The sequence below is a fragment of the Mytilus galloprovincialis genome, chromosome 9, assembly GCF_965363235.1.
Source record: "Mytilus galloprovincialis chromosome 9, xbMytGall1.hap1.1, whole genome shotgun sequence".
In the NCBI taxonomy this organism is placed as follows: Eukaryota; Metazoa; Mollusca; class Bivalvia; order Mytilida; family Mytilidae; genus Mytilus; species Mytilus galloprovincialis.
In genome coordinates, this window is record NC_134846.1 from 21,215,623 (window position 1) to 21,231,304 (window position 15,682).

Genomic DNA, 15,682 nt, shown 5'->3' on the forward strand with positions numbered 1-15,682 from the left:
AGCAAACGATTTAAATTTTACATGTAAGACTGTTTATGGAATCAGTAAAGGTTTGTTTTGTTTTTAAAATTTCATTGCTACATGCATACAGTTTTTGGTGACTAGAAAATTTTGCCAAAATCTGTTAAAATCGCAGTTTTTTTGTCTCATGTTATTTATAATTTTTCCAAAATGTTAATTCTTCGTCAAAGCCGAAATGTTATCGAAACTTTTAAGCACGATTATAGTTTAGATCACTGTGACAAAATATTTTAGTATTTTTCAATAAAACAAACATTATGAAACTTTTAAGAATCGAGCCGAATACGGATGTGAAATAAAAGTCGGAAAATATGTTTTAGATTTTTCAAATCGAAAAAAATAGAATAAAGCCAATATACTTGAATCAGTTGGTTCTCTCATTCTTGAACACCCCCCCCCCCCCCCCACCACCACCACCACCACCACCACCATCAATAAATAACAAAAAAAAACACAAAAAGAGCATAAAGAGCAAACATACTAGGTTGTTTATTAACGAAAAGGATAACGCGATCCTTGATTTATTTGCAGAGTTTATATCATTCATCTTTTCACTCTAATTCCAGTATTTTAAATAAGATTTTAATGCACTCAGGTGAAAATTTAAATATATATATTTTAAAAACCTAAGGTAAAATGTGCAAAGTGTGTATGTATGTGTACCCAGATTTGTAAATAAGATAAGGGACTTATCTCGTTCGACTTTACAGGTAGTACAAATGCTTTATTCTTATTTAACTTATATTTAATAATTCAATCTATTTTCATATATGAGTTTTGTTGATTTTAAAATTAGTTCATAATTTATTACAGTCTGGTTACAAAATTTACAAACTATTTTCTATTTTTTTTTTAGATAAGCACATTCAATTGAAGCTATAAAGTAATGACAGATATATTTGAACTTCCTTTATCTCAGGCCAAGGTTTTAACATGTTTAAAATCAACATTTTCCCGTTTAGATAATTTATTTTAAATTTATGAAAGCGGTATGGTTAATTAACTCTGTAATCGCGTCACTTATTAGACAAATTAGTAACATAATTGGTAAATAGCTACATATGCGTCATATAGACCAAATAAAGGAGCTAAATGTTGAATATAAATAAATGTTTTAACTGGTTTCAAATTGCAATGGGTTGATTATTCATGCTTGTACACCCAAAAGCAATGCAAGATTAACTATATCGGATGAGCAATCCTTTTGTCAATATATCTTTTAAAAGTACTTAAATTCACAGCAATCTTTTAGAATTGTCATTATGTATTCACTCATAATTCATAATTTTATGAGAATTTAGGAACATGTTCTTATAATAAAAGTTATTTACACGGATATTGTAATGCATCTTAAAGAGCAAAGCCAAATTATAGAGCCTGGGTAAAGTAAAATATCTTTCTGTTGGTCGTTAGACTGTGTAATGAAATCTGACTTAAAGTTAGGTATTTTTATCCTGAAAGGCACTAGCTACGAGTAAACGAAAAATTTAAGTACGTTTTTTTTTGCTCAATCTTTAATGAAAGTGAAATAGTGAAATCATAATTCGCTTTTAGCAGCCAGTATGGCTCAATTTAATCAAATTAAGCTAAGAAACATTGATGATAATTATTATCAACTTGCAAGTGAATAGTTCGACCTTATTAAATTCGTATTCATGTGAACTTCAATTTAACCCCTTAGCTAGAGATGGCTAATGCATACATTGTGCGTGTATGGTTATTTAAAGGGAAAGAATATAAACATTGAAAGTGAAACAATGTCAATTATTTGATTAACTGATTCGATCCACAATAAATCATTCTAATACAAGTAAATACGATGATTTACATATATATTTTAATCTATGATATGAAAGTTAGCAGATCTAGAAAAATTCAATTGCACGAAACTGCTTTCTGTTTATATCTACATTTATGTTTATATCGCTTATATAAGCATCGGATGTTTTCGGAGCCCAACTCAATAGTTGATTAGTTGGCACAAGACTTACATACACACGAAACGAAGAATCATATTATCGAGCCCATGCCCTGTAAATTGATTATTTCATTATCAGTATCAGTAAATTAAAAGCAAGCTAAGTATTATTAGTATGTTATACATGTATACATATACACATTCATGGATCTACAATCTGTCGATACCGGTAACTGGCATTGCTGAAGGTCATGTTTTTCTCTGACTGTTTATGACGTCTTTACACTAAATAAATTGGATGTTGGATGGGTACGGATGAATAGTTTAGTCTTAGATGCATGATTTCTTTTATTAGTTGTTAGTGGCTTTGAACTAGCTGTCAGATGACTGCGAGTACTCTCAGATCTGGTGTCCTTTTGTTGTCGGGATGTACAAGTACCCGGCAACGTCAACTTGTATTTTGTCCATCTGATGAGTTAAGCCTTTTAAACTGATTTTTATAGTTCGTTTTTATGTTGTACTGTTATACCACTGTCCCAGGTTAGGGGGAGGGTTGGAATCTCGCTAACATATTTAATCCCGCCACGTTATTTATGTATGTGCCTGTCCCAAGTCAGGAGCCTGTAACTCGGTGGTTGTCGTTTGTTTATGTGTAACATATTTATTTTTCGTTCATTTTTTTATTTAAATAAGGCCGTTGGTTTGCTCCTTTGAATTATTTTACATTGTCGTATCGGGGCCTTTTATAGCTGACTATGCGGTATGGGCTTTGCTCATTGTTGAAGGTCGTACGGTGAGCTATAATTGTTAATGCCTGTGTCATTTTGGTCTCTTGTGGACAGTTGTCTCATTGGCAAACATACCACATCTTCTTTTTTTATATTTAAAAAAAATATATCATCATTTGTTATCATTGATGTGCATGCTCTATTTGCCGTTGGACGTTATTAATCACTTTTCATAATTTGCTGTTTTATAAACATGCATATATCTAAAGTGCCTAGAATCAACCAAATAAAGGTTGAGTCAATCTTATTCTTAACTTTCTCCCTAACACGGCTGGCAATCGTACTTTTCTACGAAAACATCGTCCAGCATTGCACAGACAGTAATATTATATATATAATTGACAAATATGCATCAATGCTATTATTATCATTATACTCGTCAAAAAGATGTGACTAGCCGCTGAAACAACACATAATAAACAAAGCGTCAGAGTGAGTCCTTCAACAAGGAGCAAAAAAAACTTTCACCTCCCCACACGTTTAAGACGGGCCCTAGCACCGGTTTGAGCGGAATTATTTTTTCAACAATAATTTGGATAGACTTTGTAAGATGTAACACACCTAATTGGGACCGGTCAAAAAAGAAAATACAGGAAATAAAAGAAGTACATATTTAAAATAAAATAGTTCCTACGCACAGGTGCATGGGAACCTTAAACCATGTAGCCTACATTTAAGTAATTAATGTATCAAATATCTATTCATGTAATCCCTCATTACGCTTATTTGTCACAGAAGTAAGATTTACTAGAGTGCGTATTGTTTGCGCGTTGTAAATAACTTTTAATAGCTTCACTTTAATTTTATTATCATATATATCATTTTAAAAAGATTTGTGACATAAACATACATATATGGCTAACGTTTGAACATTATATGATTTCAAACATACACAAAAAAGACAAAAACAAAACCACAGGATAACCCATAAAACGTATATAAGTAAAAAGGCAAACAATATATGTATATACTTATATAAATAAATCAAGAGTACCCTGTCCTCAGTTCTTTAAGTATTTCTTAATTTAGATTTTGTTTAAAATATCTGTTTTCCTTTGTTTCCCTCATAACCAATGACCATAACAGGACAAGATCGATTTCAAAAGTGATATATGTTACATTGTTATAAACTAATGACATTACAAAAGTTTTTTAATATTTAGTTTTGAATAAAAATTGAAAAACCTGAAATGAATTTCAAATTTCGTTTTTATACGCCGTGTACAGTTTTATCATTTTATCAAAAGATAAATATTGATTTAAATGAAACACTGATATAACGTAAGAAGTTTAAGATCAATGTAATATGCTATCTTTTGATATAATCAGTCATTGTTACACATGTTACATGTCGCTAGTGTTTGAGTGACTAACAAGAAAGAGGTTTCGTTAGGTACATAAATCCGGTTTTATCTTGATCAAACGGTTTCTACCTCAGGCATAGCTTACCTTAGTTGTTTTTGGCAAAACTTTTAGGAATTTTTTATCTCAATGCTCGTCAACTTCGTACTTTATTTTGCCTTTTTAACTTTTTTAGATTCGGGCGTCACTGATGAGTCTTTTGTAGACGAAACGCGAGTCTGGCGTATATACTAAATTTAATCCTGGTATCTATGATGTCATTGAGTTTATTTACTTATTAAACTGAGAATATGCAACGGAATTAAGTGAAAATGTTATAACTTATTTAAATTATTTACAACTTATTTTCACTTGGGTTAAATTGAAGAGATAACGACGACGTACATAATGAAATTGAAAACGGCAATATCATGTGGGGACAACAAATTCAATTTGTATAAATTTCATATCGTGTATATGAGGACCTGAATGAGGGTCCTGCATTATGTTATTTATAAACAACATTTTTAAGATCATATGTCTGTTATTTTTAGTACATTTTGTCCATATTTTCTATTCTCTATATTCGAACTGCTCATAAGTCTCTTTTTTTTTTTGCCTATTTTTTCTACTCTTTATAGTTTTGGCCCATTTTCTGTATTCTTGGTCCAATATTCACTATATTTTAAACCCCCATATAGATTTAAACCCCCATATAGATCCTTCTAAAATGTAAGAACGATTCAGTTTGGGTTTAATATATTATATTATTGATAACTGTTCAGTATATTGACAGCATGTTACATATATGCAATGTAATGTAAACTTATACGTTTTTCTGTATACCTTTGTCCAACTTAGGTGATACCAGAATAAAATAATATATATATGTTCCAGACCATATGAGTATTTGGACCGTACGCGTACGGTCCGGACCGTATACGTATACTCGTACGGTCCGACCATACGCGTACGGTCGGACCGTATGAGTATACGCGTATGGTCCAGTACGAGATAACCATTTATCACAATCTTTATTTTTAGTTTTATAAATTGTTATCATTTTTATTTACGATTTTACTTTTAGATGGATAAAATGAACAATTGAACGATTGACATTAAATATTTGTTAAATTGTATATCTGAATACTATTTTGGTACTCTCGCCCAAGGTGACACTTACTACCACAATTAATGATATATATTTTTACATTTACATGTTTGCAGTTCATTCATGTTCCTTTGCATTTGCATTTTTTTGTAAAGTTTCTAATATTCCAAAATTGTCGTCCCACATCATGTTAACTTCCGATATCGTAAATTTCTATGATCATAATTCAATTAATGTATTACTGATCGACATACTAAATACAAGATATTAATAGATTTAATAAGCGTGAATTTTCTTTATTAATTAACAAATAAAGCTTTTATTCCAATTACAATTGAACTTTTCCATATTAATTTGGGAGTTGAGTTATGTTGATCTGTACATGAACTTTACATGCATTTGTAACTTATAAACTTCAGTCTTAATGATATTGACCAGCTGGGCCCGTATGCATAAAACATCTTAACTTAAGTATTCCTTAGACTAAGATTTCACTAAGAATTCCCTTAGTTAAGTAAAAATCTTAAGTCGTATGCATAAACTTACGTAAGTCTTCATTTAACTAAGGAATACTTAAATCGGAACCTTTCTTTAATTACCGTATGATATATACATGTATGAGTATATTTAGCTCATCGCTTGAACTGATCATCCGTGTAAAAGTTTGTTATGAATATTTACATTGATTGATCAATACATACTTTTATTAAGAGCTGGGTCAAATGGATGTCGGTATGTTAAACAATTCAATAACTAAAAACGGATGAAACATTAATGCATAAGAGAAACGATTTACGTTTTGATGTTTCCAAAACTTAAAACTACTCAATCTTTAAATTAATGCATCCTTCATGGATGTTATATTTTCTAGAGACAACAATATTATTTAAACTCTAACAAAACTTGCATGATAAAGGTTCCAATGGCGTATTACTCAATTTATTTCACTTGACTGGGCGGAGTTTAACCGATTCGCTCACAATAAACCAGTCCATCTATAGATAGGTGTTTTAGGATAAACTCATCAATGAAGTGTCCAGTCATTGTTTTTTTTTTAAATTCCTTTGATGACACTGATAGGTGATTAGAAATCAGTAATAATTATAACGGCTATCATCCTTATCACACACATCTTCAAATAGACTGTCCTTATGCAAATTAAAACGTAAGCTCCGCCCGATCAGTTGAAATGACATTGGTAATAGCACTAGTGTAGCATTGTAAGCAAGTGCTTACAAATAAATTAATAAAACTTTTTTTAAATAAAACATTCAGCTGCTTTTGGACTGTCGTCCCCCCTTTCAGACCTCCTTCTTACTTTTTATTTATTGGTTTAAAAAAATCTATTTCGATTTGAAATAAATAGTTTTATCATTTTCTTTTTACAAAAAAAAAAGAAAAAAGAGAAGGATCAATTTTCCACGAATCCATATAAAAACGAGGGCATTTTCAAAAAAGGTCCTACAATCTTAACTAAGACACATGATTAGATTGATATATTCACAGCAAGGTATTATCAACATCTAAGTGCAATTATCAATATTTTCGTTAACAGCAACTTATCACTGCATATATAAGGAAACATGAAAAATACGGTTAAGGTACCATAAATACGTTATATAAACGTCGATTCGCATGGCAGTGGCGGATCGAGGGGGTCATTGGGTTGGAACCCCCCTTTTTTCGACGATCAATTTATGTGCATGGGGACAAATAGTTGGAACCCCATTTATTCTGGGTTAGGAACCCAATTGTAAAAATGGCTGGATCCGACCCTGCATGGATTAGCAGTGGCGGATCCATAAATTTTCATAAAAGGGGGGGGGGGGGGGGCACTGACTGCCATAAGAGCTCCAATGATTTCCTAAATTATAAACCAAATTGTTCCTCAAAAGGGATGTTCGTACCCCCCCCCCCTTTTAAATGCACCACTGGCTATGGGTAGGTCTTAAAACTTTCCGATTTGTAAGTGTAACAAATTCTGGGAAAATTTGCCTTAAATCTTTAGAATAAAACTAAATAATGGAAAATTTAACCGATGCCGCTCATACACACACGCATACAGAAAACAAGGTTTGGCATGCATGCAGTCTTCATCTTTCTTTCTTTTCATACTGTTTTTTTTTTTACTAACGGTTACCATTGATGCCACGAGGTGTACTTAAAACAGATTAACGTTATAAGTTATGTGTGTAAAAATGCACGTACAGAGTAAACAAAAGAAAATAATAGCATGAAGTCCATGCGTTTAAAAACTGAGTACTCTTCGGTATAGATAACAACGACATTGAGAAATAATGGTATGATGAAATTATATATCTACCCTCTGTTATCACTTGATTTGTTTATTATACGTGATTTTAAGAAAACTACGATGATCGTTAATATTAAGCGAATTATTTAATTTAGTATTTTATTACTGATATTATTATTTAATCAATTAAATTTTATCTATGCTATTAATGATTTGCAAAAAAAATATTCTTTCAAATGATTTTAACTATTTCTGAAAATTTAAGGTAGCTCTATAGGTACCTTAGACTTAAGTTAATTCTTAAGCGTTTTCTTAGTATACTAAGGGGTTTTATGCATAACACTTAAGTTTTGTGGGCGGGACTTAAAACAACTAAGATTTTACTAAGGAAATACTTAGTTTAAGATTTTTTATGCATGCCACTTAGATAAAAAGGGCGGAGTTTCCTTAACTTAAGTGTTTACTAAGGAAAATCTTACCTTAAGTAGCTTTATGCATACGGGCCCTGACCGTACGCGTACGTTCCGACCGTATGAGTATTTTGAAAAAGTACGCATACGGTCCAGACCGTACGCGTACGGTCCAAATACTCATACGGTCCGGAACATATATAAAATAATATATATATAAACAGTTCATTTAACAAAACCTAACGACAAATTGAATAGGGCAAGTTCAGTCAGAAATATTTCATGTAAATTTGACTTTCATGATATATGACCAAGCGTATCTAATGTGGTAAAATTCTATTTAAACATGAACTTAATAAAAAAAAAAATAATGAAATATTATACCATGATTACCGACGTTAACGCCTTTTTGATGATGTACAAAAATGTACTTAGGTGAAATAAGAAAAAAATCTAAAATCTAAAATTGAAATTAAGAAGAGCATCAGATACGGAACAAAAAAGTTTTCATTTTCTGGCCGCCAGTCTTTGTGCCTTTCTAATAAAATCCACATACCTTGTTATTTATGTATTATTGTCATTTTGTAGCCTCTGGCCTTTTGTATGATTTTTAATGTTAGTTTCTTGTGTATAGTTCGGAGTTTAGTATGACGTCCATTATCACTGAACTAGTATACATATTTTTTAAGGGGGCCAGCTGAAGGACGCCTCCGGGTGCGGTAGTTTCTAGCTACATTGAAGACCCATTGGCGGCCTTCGGCTGTTGTCTGCTCTATGGTTGGGTTGTTGTCGCTTTGACACGTTCCCCATTTCCTTTCTCAATTTTACAACATTAATAGGTAATGGGAAAATACTATCTCTTATTTTTACCTTTATGTTGCATTGGTATTACTTTAGTTGGGTCTCAAATCGAAAGAACAGAAGTCCAGAATATACTTAAATTATAGTAAATAACCTTTTAAGAGCAATCAAAGTATTATATGAAACGAAAAATTCATGTAATGGGGCAAGATAGTTTACCCTGTATCGTAGAGAAAACCAAGAAGTTCGAACACCATACAAACATTCCTTAACCTCACCTACGTACACCCGTAAGCAATGCATACATCGATTTTAATGAAACATATATCTCACAAACATGTTTAACCCCGCCGCATTTTTGCGCCTGTCCCAAGTCAGGAGCCTCTGGCCTTTGTTAGTCTTGTATTATTTTAATTTTAGTTTCTTGTGTACAATTTGGAAATTAGTATGGCGTTCATTATCACTGGACTAGTATATATTTGTTTAGGGGCCAGCTGAAGGACGCCTCCGGGTGCGGGAATTTCTCGCTACATTGAAGACCTGTTGGTGACCCTCTGCTGTTGTTTTTTATTTGGGCGGGTTGTTGTCTCTTTGACACATTCCCCATTTCCATTCTCAATTTTATAAATGTGGTTGAGCAATGTTGCAATTTTACTTATATACAAGTACACACCCGTGATATCGCTGGTCCGTGACTGAATTAAAGTATATAACTATGCCTAAGCCTTATTTTAGTAATTGGTATTGTCATCTGATAAAGTCATGTCGATTATAAGATACACAGTTTTCTCTGCTTTCAAATCTTTCTGTTTGAACCCGTCGACCTGGAACTTATCAATTATTGGAAATATTAATTATTTGAAAAACAAAAGGTCCAGGCTATCCAGGAATGGGATATTTTTTTAATCAACAGCATTGTCCTATATCAGTTATCTTAGAAAGTCTTGCTGATTGCTGAATAAAGCTACAATAGGGAACAATTTGACAATGATTGAATTTAGTAGTGTCACCCTTTGATTATGACCCGTGTATATAGCAAAATCCTAAATACACCGTTTGGTGGTGCGCCTGTCAAATGCGGAACGTACAGATAAGGTAATAGCTAACAGGTGAATATACTATTGGTATCGGTATCGGATTAGACCGGGAACTTGTTAATTATTGGCAATATTAATTATGTGGAAAACAAAAGGGTCTGGAGTGGTGTAATTTTAAATCTACACCATTGTCCTATATTAGTTATATATAGAGTTGAATTCTTTGATTTGTCGTTTTTACCCGATGACGGCTGACAAATTGGACCTCGTAATTTTAGTATTATAGATATAAATATATAAAGTTAAATAAATCTTGTATGACATTGTAAATGAACAATTTCTCTGAAGTCAGTAATAGTTCTAATATTATTGTAACTATTTATTTTTACAAATCCACTGACTTTTGTATTAACTGAAGTTAACCTTTACTTTTGCTACTTGCAATTGCGATCTTTTTACCACTCAAATATAAAATACTTGCCACTGGACGTTAGGCAAACAACAATCAAGCAATCAATCCTCATTGAGGAAATACAAAGTATTTGTTTCCCTCTTCATCTTAAGGACCGTTGTCACTATCAAAGATGTTTTGATGGATTGTTTGAAGTGAAAGAAAACTTTGATCAAAACATTTGATGGATGTACTATACAATTTCATTCTCTTTTTCTTGGACATGGTTGGACTTTGACCATGTGGACTTGAATTATCCATTCACAATGGAAATAAATTAAAAAACACTTTGATCGTGCACCAGTTGTAAAGATATAAGATAAAGATGAGAAGATCGCGTTTTACAATCGATTCCAATATGACGTGCTTCGAATTCTTTCGCTTTGTGAACAAACACATGGTCTTAAATTTGTTTGCACATGCGTATATTCACTTATTGACTTCTTCAGAATAATGAATTTTATCAAATTATCATGCACTAATATATTTCCTGAACTCTAAAACTCTTAAATGGTGCACATGATGTTACTAATTCATTTATTATGTGTTGCATTCCGAAATTGACCTAGATACGACAACCGTTCATGCTTGGCTGTTCAAACACCTCCCTCTGAAAAATCAGTGCCAGCCGTTTGCTTCTTTACAAACAAACAAGCTAGGGATGTTCATGGAAGATCCTACACAAACGCTTTTACACTTATACTTATCGGACATAGGAATTATCTTAATTGTCCTATTCAGAATCGAAATAATTGATGCAAGCTACACTTTATTGTATTTTTAACAGGGGAGGCTTGGGAAAAAATAATCACGAATATAATGCCTACCCATGTTAAAACTACAATAAAGTATAGCTTCCATAAATTATTTTTTAATTATTATCATTTTACGAATTTTGACCCTGTCGACAAGTTTAAAAATACATGTAATATTGCAAATAAATATTCTTTTAAAAGCAAACATTGCATTTTTTTTATACATGTATTTTTGCATGTCTACCTCCTTCTAGCGAGGGAAGATAATAGTCTAATAGAGATCATGTGTTCTATATATATATATATCACGTGATCTAACATGTAGATTCCCGGCGGATTGTAACTAAAATATTATAGCTACAGATCACTCATGCATATGTACAAATATATATGATAGAATCATATTGTAATTTAAATAATTTAATTTTGATTAACTTTTTTTTAAATCATTAAACGACACATTTGTTTCAGTCGAGCGTTCAACAATTTTATGATTTAAAATAAAATTAATGATTATCTTTGTTAGATCTTTTTCTATCGGTTTCTGTCTGAAAACTAATGATCCAAATCTAAATTATTGATAGATACTATAAAATATTTCAAAAATATAACACAGATGCATGTCAGAACTTTAATATTTTTGTTTTTGCTTACTGAAAATTTCAAGTTATGAAATACATTACATTTTCATATATATAAAGGATTTTTTTCAAACTTACATACACTATATTTATTGAAGTCAGGAGATGGCATGTCAGTAACTGCACTTTTTGTTTATTTTCCTCGGTTACTTTTTCTTACATCGTACCAGGATTTCTTTTAAACTGAGTTTAATGGTGCGTATTGATATGTGTTTTTCAGTCCATATTCGATTTGGCTAGGTTTATAGAGGAGGGTTAAAATCTCATAAAACACGTTTACAACCCATTTTTTGCATCTGCCCGCATTACAAATGAAATGCATTAGAAATTTTATAAACAGCAACAGAAGCAAACAATCATGTTATTTGTTTTCACCAGTGTATTAAAAAAGCAATCATGCCTCCTCCGCACAGATGAGTGGTCGGCGTATTCAGTAATTTCAACATCACTGAATTTTTTGGACGAATGACTATAGTTATACATATTATTATGACAATTTAGAATCTCCATTTAAATACACTAGCGAAACTGTAATTAGTATAATAATTGTGTCAATTACATACCGGGAAAAACATAATGTACCGGGGAATGCTTAAATATCAAGTTAAATTCATTTTAACAGGAAGCATTTGTGTCCTTTCACATTAAAGTTATAAATAAATAAACAAAACATTGTATTTGTATGAATGAGAGTAGAGTGCAGTTGAAAACACACAAATTCCAATTAAGGTATGTTTATTTACGTTTTAATTGACAATCGTGTTACATTGCATTTGCAAATTCAAATTATATTATTGTCTTGTATAATTGGGACGTGTTACATACCGTTACATAACACTCAGTAAAATATTTTAATATTAACTATGATTTTACAATGAGTGTATTTGTCCGGCTAGATTTTTAATTCTAGACCAGTTTCATGTTACATTTTTCATCTAAAATTATCTGCTGGATGATTTGAACCGCTGCCAGTATTAAATGACGATCCAGACATTGTCCAGAAAATAAATCGCATTGTTCACAACACGAAACAGAGATCGGAGGAGTGAAGTGTTATGTGCTTGTCGAGCATATAGGCTTGCTTACCTTATCGCATAAAAGTACTTGCGATAATATAAGTTCTACACATTATTGTTTATTGGCCACCTGAAGACCAACTCCGGGTGTGTGATTTTTTTCGCTGTGCAGAAGACCATTTGGTGGCACTCAGGTGTTTTTGTCCTTTGGTCGCGTTGCTGTCTCTAAGAAACATTCCCAATTTCCATTCTCAATTTTATGGTTGTGGAATGTGTTTCATCTCTGATTTGTAGACTTTAATACATATATCATGTATATGTAGGCAGTAATGATCATTCTTTTCCAGAGATTCTAAAAATAGATCGTGCTCTTTGTTGTTACGACTAAAGTTTGTAAATTCTAAAACAGATCACGCGATGAAAATTAAAAAAACACAATCGTTTTGAGAATTTTGAGGAACTTGTTTCATTAATGTAATACAATGAGATGCGATATGATTGCCAACAAGACAAATACCCAACATACTACTCATAATGATGAGGTCACTGTTCGGCTTTCAACAATGAACAAAACCTATAAAATACATGTATAGTCGACTATTACAGGCCCAAATTGACAAAATGTGAAACGATTCAAACACAAATACTTACGGCCTAATTTATGACAAAACATTATTGCAACAATAAAATTATACAGACCCCAAACAACGACAAATACTGAGGTTCAGACCTTCGACTTGGGACGTACATGTACTGGCACACACATGTTTATGAGCACTTACCACCCTCGTTAATATGGGACAATGGCGTAAAAGCACAACATAGGAACAAACCGTAAAACTCAGTTAGAGACAGCTTTACTCATCAAATCGAAACGAAGCACAAAAACAACAAACGCAAAACGAATCGATTATCTCAGTCAACAAAGCTAGTTCAAAGCCAAAAACAACCAATAAAGTAATTTAGCCTTTTAAACATTACCAAACTTATATTCCAGGACAGATGATGAATTCAAACCACTATTCGTGTATTTTCTGGCGTTACAAGTTACCGAATCTCACGAACCATCTTGTTAATGTTAATACTAGTATATTAATTTAGTAGCTTATTTTTATGTTGCAGGTATTCATATGAAGAAGAAACTTTTTATTTACTGTTTCATCATTTTTATCGGCGCACTATTGTTGCTGGAACAACTGCAAATTATCACGATTTTGCGTCCGGAGCCTCAAACCACATCGTATTTCCGATCACTCTTTGCGGAATTAGGTAACATGAGTGGACGAGCTGCATTAACTTCAACCCAAAACAAAACTAAGCCAGACATACATATTCTGTGGTATGCAAAGCAACCCTATTTCACAGGAAGTTTTAATTTCGCAGAGTGTAGATATACAAATTGTATTTTGACTGAAGACAAGAAAAAGCTTAATACCAGCGAAGCAGTTTTATTTGCATATCGGGATATGTGGAGCAATGTTCCTGTAAAAAAAGATGGTCAAATTTGGGTGATCGTCAATATTGAAAGCCCTGCTTCAGATTCAGATTTAAGTCACGTGTGGGACAACAAATTTGATTGGAGCATGACTTACAGACGGGACAGTGAAATTCTCTTGAATTATGAAACCTTTCGGAGAACGCAGCCTTTAGATAAAAATTATCACGAGATTTTTAAAAATAAAACGAAATTGGTTGCTTGGGCGGTAAGCAATTGTGGGTCAGGAGCAAAACGTCGCGAGTACGTCTCGGAAATGGAAAAGTATATTAATGTTGATATTTATGGACGATGTGGTAAAGCCCCTTGTCCCGTAGAAGGTATGCCAGGCTGTCACGAATTTTTGTCTCAGAAATATAAATTTTATTTAGGATTTGAAAATAGTTTGTGCAAAGATTATGTAACTGAAAAAGTTTACCACACCTTTTTAGACAATAGTAATGCAATATATGTAGCCAGAACAGCGCCGAACGTAAAATCAATTCTACCCCCAAAAACGTATATAGATGTTTCTGATTTCGACAGTCCGAAACATCTAGCCGAATATTTATTAAAACTTGCATCTAATGAAAATGAGTATATATCTTATCTTAAAGAAACTGATAAATATCATATAGATAATGAAAAAAACTATTGGAGAGCAATGTGTGATTTATGTGAATTAATGAATACATATAAAACAAGAAACCTGACATGGACTGGTAAAAATCATAACGACTGGTACCGTAAAGGTGTGTGCTTGTCTGACGATGAAATAACGATAAAAACAGAAAATTAAATAAAAAATGTCTTCTGCTTTTTTTCTATATCTATATTTATATATGTAAGACTCTGAACCGCGATGGTCTCGCTGGAGTGCGTCCCCTTACGGCTTCCGTAAGATACTGACGCTATGTCCGTTGACTGAAAAAAAATGGGTTGGTTGTTTGAAATGCTAATACTTCTTGGTTAGTCAGAACGAAACATATTATAATAAGATAACATATGTATAGGATTGATTTGAATAAATACAAGGGAAAATAACAGATTACAGATCGTTCTTTTTTTCTACAACTGAAGAAAAATTAAATATTTGGTATTCATATACTAACTTATACAAAATTAGGCAGGCTCTCGTAATAATTGAATATCTGTAAATTTTACCATTGCACATCACGAAAGGACCATCGTACGTCAGCGTGACCATCGCATTTCAGGGTCCCTATCAAGTCGCCGAGTCCTACATACATATATATAAAAATAAAAAAGATGACGTGTGATTGGCAATGAGACACATATCCCTCAGGGACCAAATGGCTTAGAAGTAACCAATTGAGGTCACCGTTTGACATTCAAGAATTCAACAAATGGCAAAGTTAAAGAAAATAAGACAAGAAAACTGGTGGCCTGATTTATGTACAAAACAAATATGTAAAAAAAAAAAAAAGATGTGGAGTGATTGCCAATGAGACAACCGTCCACAAGAGATCAAATGATACAGAAAATAACAGCTATAGATCACCATACGGCCTTCAACAATGAGCAAAGCCCATACCGCATAGTCAGCTATAAAAGGCCCCGAAATCACAAATGTAAAACAATTCAAACGAGAAAACTAACGGCCTAATTAATGTACAAAAAAATGAACGAACAAAAAATGTATA

General features: G+C 32.4%; 1 long non-coding RNA gene across 2 annotated transcripts; it reads left to right on the forward strand.

The window, feature by feature from the left end:
- Positions 1-574: 574 nt before the first annotated feature.
- Positions 575-14,834, forward strand: LOC143044605 (uncharacterized). 2 transcript variants are annotated; one of them, XR_012968731.1, is made up of 2 exons: positions 575-731; positions 13,667-14,834. It is a non-coding gene; the product is annotated as an uncharacterized LOC143044605 (long non-coding RNA). The 2 variants fall into 2 exon arrangements; XR_012968732.1 differs by lacking the exon at positions 575-731 and adding an exon at positions 12,058-12,257.
- The last annotated feature ends 848 nt before the right edge of the window (positions 14,835-15,682 follow it).